The sequence below is a fragment of the Papio anubis genome, chromosome 4 (genome assembly GCF_008728515.1).
Source record: "Papio anubis isolate 15944 chromosome 4, Panubis1.0, whole genome shotgun sequence".
Lineage (NCBI taxonomy): Eukaryota > Metazoa > Chordata > Mammalia > Primates > Cercopithecidae > Papio > Papio anubis.
Genome location: NC_044979.1, coordinates 124,785,839 through 124,795,129, shown reverse-complemented (window position 1 = coordinate 124,795,129; position 9,291 = coordinate 124,785,839).

Genomic DNA, 9,291 nt, shown 5'->3' with positions numbered 1-9,291 from the left:
TTGATTCTGATATTCCATTTACATATATGTTATACCTTTTCTAGCTGTACCACAGGCCTTTAATATTCTGTTCTGAGACTTTTCTGTCTTTTCATCTTTGCTTTTTCAGTTTTGGCGGTTTCTACTGAAGAATCTTCAAGCTCAGAGATTCTTTCCTCAGCCATATTCAGTTTACTGGTAAACCTAGCAAAGGCATTCTTGATTTCTTTTATAGTAAGTTTGGCCTTTAGTATTTCTCTTTAGTTCTTGCTCAGAATTTTCATCTCCCTTCTTACAAGGCCCATCTGTTCTTGCATGACGTGTGCTGTATCCATCAGGGCCCTTAACGTGTTAATCACAGTTGTTTTAAATTCCTGGCTGGATCATTCCAACATCCCTGCCATATCTGACTCTGGTTCTGATGCTTGCTCTGTCTCTTCAAACTGTGTTTTTATGTTGTAGTATGTCTTGTAACTTTTTCTTGATAGTGGGACGTAATGTCCCAGGTAAAAGGAATTGCTGCAAATAGTCCTTTAGTTATGCAGTGGTAACGTGTGGGGTGAGGAAAAGCATTCTAGAGTGTTGTGAGTAGGCCTCAGTCCCTGGTAAGCCTGTGTCCTTGGCCTGTGAACTTACAAGTGCTTCTCAGTTTTTCCAGGTGAGAAAGAGACTGCTAGAGTGGGCTGGAGTTGTGTATTTCTCTTTCCCCAGGTTGGTTAGGCTCTGATAAAAACCCAGCAGGCGGGGGGTGGTGACTCACACCTAGAGTCCCAGTACTTTGGGAGGCTGACAGGGGCAGATCAGTTGAGCCCAGGAATTCAGGACCAGCCTGAGCAATATGATGAAACACCATCTCTACAAAAAATATAAAAATAAGCCGGGCGTGGTGGCACCTGCCTGTAGTCCCAGCTACTTGGGAGGCTGAGGTGGGAAGATTGCTTGAGCCCAGGAGGTCAAGGCTGCAGTGAGCTGTGATTGGGCCAATGCACTCTGGCCTGCATGACAGAGCAAGACTTTGTCTCAGAAAACAAACAAACAAACAAACAAAAACACCCCTGCAGGTTAGGCCTCTAGTAAGACAGTTTCTCCTGAGGATTGACCTCGTTAAAGCAGAACGCTCCAACCTATTTCATTTCCCCTTTCTCCCTCATCCTGCCAAAAGCAATGACTGGGGTCACATCACATCCCGGTCACTTTCCACCACACCTGTTGCACCACTGCAAAGGCTCTGACTTTGGTTTTTTGCTGTAGATTAATTTGTTTACTTTAGAACTTCTTGTAAATGGAATCATACAAAATATACTCCTTTTTCTTTTCTTTTCTTTTTTTTTTTTTTTGTAAGGCAACATGTTACTACATGGGATCTTTTCATTTCCTTCTCAATGCTACATACCGGTTGTTGAAGCAATGAATACCTCAAAGTTTGTTTATCCAATCCTGCTGATGGACACCTGGGCTGCTTCCAGTTTTTGCCTATTATGACTAATGTTGCTATGAACATTTATGTACAAGTCTTTTGTGATTACATGTTTTTCTTTCTAGGAGTGAAATTATTGGGACCCAGGGTAGATGTATGTTTAGTTTAGTACAAAGCTGCAAGCCTTCTTCCATAGTGGTTATTCCATTTTTACTGCCACCGGTAATACTCAAGAGTTCCAGTAACCGTTCTTTTATTTTAGCAGTCCTAATATGTGGGTTGCAATATCTGATTGTGATTTTCACTGGTATTTTCTTGATGACTACTAATGATTTTGAACAGTTTCTCATGTCCGTATTTGCCATTTGTATATCTTCTTCTTTGAAATAACTGTTCAAAGCCTTGATAACTTTACAGGCAGAAGTAATTTATTTAAAAAGAAACTAACATATTTCATTGAATGCCATAATGTATAAAAAGCAATAGTTTTAAAAAAGAGAGGATTTAATTATGTATAATTAAATAAGAAATAGATAATTAGATAAAGAAAACAATAAACTTAGTAATTATGAAAGTTGACTTTTAAAATATATATAATGGACAATTGTCTGCAAAATAAATGGAGAAGTAAAAACATGAACATTAGAAAATACAAAATAAGAAGATTTGTGAAAATTACAAATGAGGAAGTGAATATAATCTACATCATGTGGGAAATAGTTATAAGAACACTATGTACAAATGTATGCTAATAAATCTGAAAATTTCAATTAAAAGATAATTTTCTGATACATTAAAACTATCAAAATTAACACTTCAAAACCAGAAAAATGTCATTGACTATGAACACAAGAAGGACAGTTTCAACTGTATCTGTCAGGTGTAGGCTCTTTCTTATGATCACAAATTACATCAATCATTCATGCAAATATTTGTCTTTTAACACAGAGAATTACTCCTGTTTCACCATCCTTTGCAGACTTTGAACCCTTTCTACATCAGTTAACCTAGAATTAATCCAGTGTATTTTTTCTACACATTTTGATTTGGCACCTGTATTGCACAGTTTATTTTGCCAATTCTGCACCAATAGCTGCATGGAGTTCCATTTCGCAGTTTTGCTGGTTTGGGACTGAGTCAGAAGGGCATGTAGAATGTCAGGCAGTCTGCTGTGCCAAGGCTTCTTGCACCTTCTGGCCACAGTTGGCAACAATGACCTATCCCTTCCAGCTGATAACCTTGGAAGGTTTGCAGAAGTGTAGGAACTATTAGGTCAAGGAGCTTCAGCTTCATAACTAGGACTTGGGCTTGTGGGTTTAGTGTTAGGAAGGCCACTAATGTGAACACATGTGAAAATGACCCTGAACTGTCTTTACTTCTCTGATTGTAAAGAAACTTTCCCAACAATAGAGACACATTTGAAGGTCCTCCCCAAAATTCCTGCAGCTACTATAGGACTTCTCCTGCCAAGAACAGATGGAGAAGTGGATGTTGCTGGCGACCCACACTCAATGCGGCTTATGCCGTGGAGCAGGTGCGCTGTCAGGCTGAGGACCTGCAATTCTCCTGCATCAGATGGAGACACGTTATCCACACACCTGTTATCCAAAGAGAGATGCCATACAGCTGAGGCTCTGCTCAGGTCTGTCAGGAGAATTCAGTAGAACTGGTCTGAGGAAAGGGTGTTTTGTAAAAGTCAGAATGAGAGCTTTTGCCTCTAGAATGAAGTAATTTTAAGGTAAGAAGTGACCGACTGGTGGACCAAACCCCTTTTCAACAGTCAACTCCATCACAAACCCAAAGCTTCCCTGCTTTGAAGTAAACTCAGGCTCAGCTGAAGTGGCCAGTGACCCATAAAAGCATTCCAATAGGTGAAAGGATAAAACAAAAGGCTAACTGTCATCGTAGCCATTGTAACACTCTCTAAACGTATTCTCTAAGGCATCTTTGTTGATATAACCATCCCTGACAGAAGCCCACCTTCACCAAAGATCTATCAAACTGAACTAGGAAAATGATAATATGGAAGAATCCATATCAGCACCGGAAACATTTCAGGAAATATAAGGAAACTCTCTCAATACAGAACAGTTTAAGCAAATTGAGCAAAGAATCAGTAATTATTTTTAAAACATTGCTTAGTAAGCGAGTGGAAAATACCCTCAGGAGAACCTCCTTAGGACTTCTAGCACTGAACTGAAGACGCAGGGCATGTGGGCAGTGATAGATCGATTGTGGCAGGGTAAATCTTGATTATATCAACGTCTTTGAGAAGGGCTTCAGGTGTTGGAGATCAACTAGAAGGAAGAATCTGCAAAAAAAAAAAAAAAGAAAAGAAAAGAAAGAAAAACAGAAAGAAGGAAAGAAAAAAATGAAGCAATAATTCGAAGGTTGAGAAAAAACAATCTCAACCCAAATGGGATAGACCCATGGATAGTGAGGCAGGCACTAAATTCATCTGTGAATTAACTGTAATACATGTTCAAGAGCATCAAAAATCGTAAGTGATATTACCCCACCCTATTAGTGTCCAAGGGCTGCTATAACAAAGTAACATAAATGAAGATATTTAAAACCACAGAAATGTATTGAATCACTGTTCTGGAAGCTATAAGTTCAAAATCAAGGCATTGGCAGGACCATGTTTCTTCTGAAACTTAGGGTGGAATCCTCCCTTGCCTCTCCAGCTTCCGGTGATTTGTCGGCAATACTTGATGTTGCTTGGCTTTCAGCGGAAGCACTTCCACTCTTGCCACCTTCTGTCATGGCCTTTTCCCCTTCCATGTCTGTGTGTCTGTCCTCTCTCCTCCTCTATAGGAACATGAGTTATATTGATTTAGAGGCCCATCCTGCTCCAATATGAACTCACCTTAACTACTAGGTTGGTGCAAAAGTAATTGCAGATTTTGCCATTAAAACTAATTGTAGGCAAGGCACAGTGGCTCATGCCTATAATCCCAGCACTTTGGGAGGCCAAGGCAGGCATATCACCTGAGGCTGGGGGTTCGCGACCAGCCTGGCCAACATGGTGAAACCCCATTTCTACTGAAAATACAAAAATTAGCCAGGCGTCATGGCACATGCCTGTAATCCAACTACTCAGGAGACTGAGGCAGGAGAATCACTTGAACCCGGGAGGTGGAGGTTGCAGTGAGCTGAGACTGTGCCATTGCACTCCAACCTGGGCAATAGAGACTGTTGAAAAAAAAAAAGGAATTGCAAAAATTTAGTATGTCTTCAACCCTTATTTCCAAATAAGGTTATAATAAGGTTATACTCTGTGGTTCTGAGGATTAGGACTCCAACATATCATCATGTGGGGGGCATCAATTTAATCTATGGTGACCATGTGTCTTTGAAAAAATAATTTAAAAATTTGTCCTGCAAAGAGAGAAATTAACAACGGCAATTAATTAAAAGAAGTGAAATGAGGTATTTAAAAGAAATGATACTAAACAATTAAACCTGTTATATCTAAAAAATTGTCAATGTTTTTATAAATCAACACATATTAAAAATAATTGTTAAAAGTGAAGATGATTGATATAAAAAAAGGAAAACTCTGTACATAAAACTGCAGACAAAATCTGTAAAATACTGGAAGGTGTGTTGGAAAATAGAAGGTATAAAGGTATCCAACATTTTCATCTTTCATAGTTGGAGATATTAGCTATTACATTCTTTACATTAACATTATTTCTCAAGTTTATTATTTTATATTTAAAGTGAATTACAAGTAGAATAAAGAAAATAATTTTTAACTTTCAAATAAGAAAAAGAATATAAAAGTGTAATGAACACATTATCAGTAGAGCAACAGAGAAAGAAAAACAGGGTGAGAAAGAAGCATGAAAAAGTATCAACTTAACTCAGGTAAAACTAAACATATCAATATACATGCAAATACATATTAATGTTCATATTAATACCTATGAATGGCTAAATTCATATTAAAGCTACATATTGAAAGACAATACAAAATTTGACTGCACATGAGAGAAGCACCTAAACAAAACGATAGTTTAATAAAAAAAGAAGCATGCAATAATATACTGAAAAAATGCAAAGCAGAGGAGAGCAAGGGGAGGAGTTCTAATGGTAATTGAGGTAATTTTAGGAGCAGACACAATAGAACTTAGTGGACAAAGCACAGGGATTTCAATGGAAATAGCACAGAGGGTTAGCTCATATTAACAAAAGGTAGTGGATTTATAATTGAATTATGACATTTACTAACTCTTATATGAAACAATATAGCATCAAAACAAAAAAAAACTCTTGAAAACATAAAGAAATTGACAAAACCTCAATTGCAATTTGCTACTCCACCATTCCTCTTATCTCTTTATTGATAAGCAATAATAAATTAGGATAGAGAGAATTTGAAAAATATAGTTGATAAGCTTGCTTTAATAAGCATGCTTAGAATTTTGTGGCTGATGAGCAAATATATATTTACAGACTTATAAATATATGTTAAATAGTTATAAAAACAAGCCAAAATTCTTAATGAATTTTAAAATATAGAAGTATTACTAGTTACATGTAATGATAACAAAAAATCTATACATCAATTACAAAAGTTAACTTAAAACAAAATCCAAAGCATCAGAAATTTTAAAATAAAAACACCATCTATAACAATAACTATTATATGTAAATATTAGGTAAAAAGCAAAATTTAAACTTTCCTTTAAGACTATTTAGAAAATATTATAAAAATACTCACTATCCAAGATAGTGAGGCAAGATGTAAGATGTAAGATAGATGTAAGAGGCATGTTTTAGTAATCTTTTTATTTTATTTATTTATTTCTGAGACAGAATCTTGCTCTGTCGCCCAGGCTATAGTGCAATGGCACAATCTCTGCTCACTGCAACCTCTGCCTCCTGAGTTCCAAGCGATTCTCCTGCCTCAGCCTCCGAAGTAGCTGGTATTACAGGCGCCCACCACCATGCCTGGCTAATTTTTGTAATTTTAGTAGAGATGAGTTTTCACCATGTTGGCCAGGCTGGTATTGAACTCCTGACCTCAAGTGATCCACCCGCCTCAAGCCTCCCATAGTGCTGGGATTACAGGCGTGAGTCACTGCACCCAGTTAGTAATTTTTTTTTTTATTTTTAAGGGAGTAAATAAAAACTAATTAAGTATTCATCTCAAGAAGTGAGAAAAAGTGAAATCAACCAAAGGCAATTAGGTTAAAAGAATTAAAATTACAGAAGAGAAAGTAATTAATCTGAAAGGAAAGTTGAATAAAATAAATAGAATTCATAAACTTTTGGCCCAGGGTGGGGTCTATCATCCGTCTAGATCACAAACTTACCCACAAGGCTCTAAAAGACTTATCCCGAAGTTTCCACCCCAGCAGATCCTGATTGCCCAGTCACAGCTGAAAGCTTCATTATTTTAAACAAACTCTAGAACTGATGCTGATGTGTTTCTCACATGACAGTAAATATGAACCTTCTCTAAATGGAAAAAAAAAAAAAAAAAACCTCAACATACGTATTATTATTTTATCACAATTTTCTGTTATTTTCATTATTTTATTTTCTTGCATATGAATTCCTTTTATTTATAACACATCTATAAAACCAAACACTTAAATAAGTAAATACCATAGCACTGTCTAGAAAATCATTCTGTCATAGTGGCTGGTAATGCTTTGCTGAAGCTAGAATGTTGTTGAAATTCAATGTTGGAAAATTATAGTTTGCATTTTACATTTTAGTTTCTTAACTCTTCACGACCATCATACAGGACATTTTCATTATCATTTTAACCCCTGTTACATTATTTAGATGTAATCATCAACTTAGTAGTGCACTTCAAAATGCGTTATTAATTTTTTTTAATCCCGTTTATAAAATCTCTTCATTGCCTATTCACTAGTATCCCTACTGCTAAAACATGTTCCAATCTGACACAAAGATGGATAAATTCTGCAGCGGCACAGAAAAGGCACAGGCTCTCAGTTCTTGTGGCCTGCTGATGCTGCCCTGCCCTGCACGATAGCTCGGTTCTCCCACTCTGCTGTTCTATTTCAGTAACTTCAAAATGTCCCTCAGTACAATGTGCTGTAATAACATTTAACCTGTACTTGCCTCGAGGGCAGTGTCCTGCATTAAGTCCACCTCTGCTCTTTCATCATTAGCACACAACAATTAGAGCAACACGTTTCACCAGTGCAATAAGCAGGGCTCGTAAATTCAAACCAGGAGCTCAACTGAGGAAGGTACAATCTTGCATTGTGATAAAGTTTACCAATGGAATATTTTCATTGCAAGAGAGAAGTTTGTATTTACCACTGGCAAGCAATTATTGTGTTCCTGTAACAGTGTCATGTTTTCTCGAGATTTTTTAAATGTTCCTTGAAGTCTTACATTGCTATATTCTCATCTGAAGCAGCAATCCACTCCTCTAGTCCAGAGTGATGACTTCAGGAGAAAAACAGCTTCACCAGGCAGCCAGACTAGGGACTCTAGAGATCTCTCAGACATTTTTCCATGGATGTACCTGCTTTACTCCATCATGTTCTCTTTTCAGTGGGCTTCATACCTTCTCTCTCTGTCCTGCAAAGGTGGCCTGGGTCCTAAGAGCCTGCTGTTTATTTTCCCTGGGAGGGTGCCCCGAAGCATTCAAGGTTGAGCACCTTTCCCCAGTCCCTTTGAGTCTAGCAGGCTGTCTGCGTTTGTTCATGCACAATGTGCAGAAACTCGCCTGCGCCGTGTTGGCCGGGGGATAGGGAGGGTCATGTGGAGTGCTGGCGGCATGCACCAGCTAGCTGAGGGGTCTGCTGGGAATGTGTCCCAGCAGCTTTGTGGGCAGGCCTCCTGGTGGAGTTCAGAAGGCAGTTAGTGGAAGCTGCAACCTTTGTTACTGTGGGCCCCCTACCCCTATTCCCTGCTCCTAGCTCCTCCTCCCCCATGACTCAACTGTGCTGATCCCCTCAGTGTTTTGAGTAAGCTTATTGGGCAACATCCTGGATGGCTGGGGATGCCCAGCCCTTGTTACACTCTCACTTTCCCCCGTCAGAGAAATCGTGGACCAATGGGCACTCTCTAGGCACTTGGTTCTGCCACCTTGCGGGAGGGGAAAGGCAGGTAAAATCAAACTGTTCTTCTTACCCTCTTCAACGTGTTTACTCTCGAACCTTTTCCTCCAATAGGGTATTGGGCTCCCTCTGCCAGTCCCAGGCTCTAACAATGGTCCTCTTGTCTTGGGTGTGTCAAGATTCCCGCTTCTGTTGGGGAATGAGGATTGAAAGCTTCTATCCAATATCTTACTGAGGACACTGTCCTTCAGTATTTGTTTAGAGGACACAATTCTTCCCTTTACAGTCAAAATGTATTATCCTTTTTATATATTGCTGAATTTGATTTTCTATTATTTTGTAGAGAATTTTTGTGTCTAAGTTCATGAGAGGTATTATCTGTCATTTTCTTGGGCTGTGATGTGTGTAGATAAGCTTCATTCAGGCCTGAGTTACAGTGCTCTTCGCCATGAGTGCAATATTAATGAATTAACTGTATATAATGTATGTAATGTTTTTTTCTGATTTGGAGATTAAAGTTATTTCAGCTCCAAAAAATAAGTTAAAAACTGTTACTTCCTCTTCTACATTCTGTGAGATATCATATTTAATTGGTATTATTTCTTCCTTAAAAATTTGCTAGGATTTACATGTGAAGCCACCTGGACCTGATATTTTCTTTTCTTCTTTTTAGTTTTAGGGAACTGATGTTTTCTTGTTGGAAGGTTTTTAACTCTAGATTTTACTTCCTTAATAAATAATAGAACTACTTGTCTAATCTATTTCTCATTTATTGACTTTTGGTAGTTCATACCTTTCAAGAAATTGGTCTATGTCGTCTATGTTTCAGAATTAATCTTA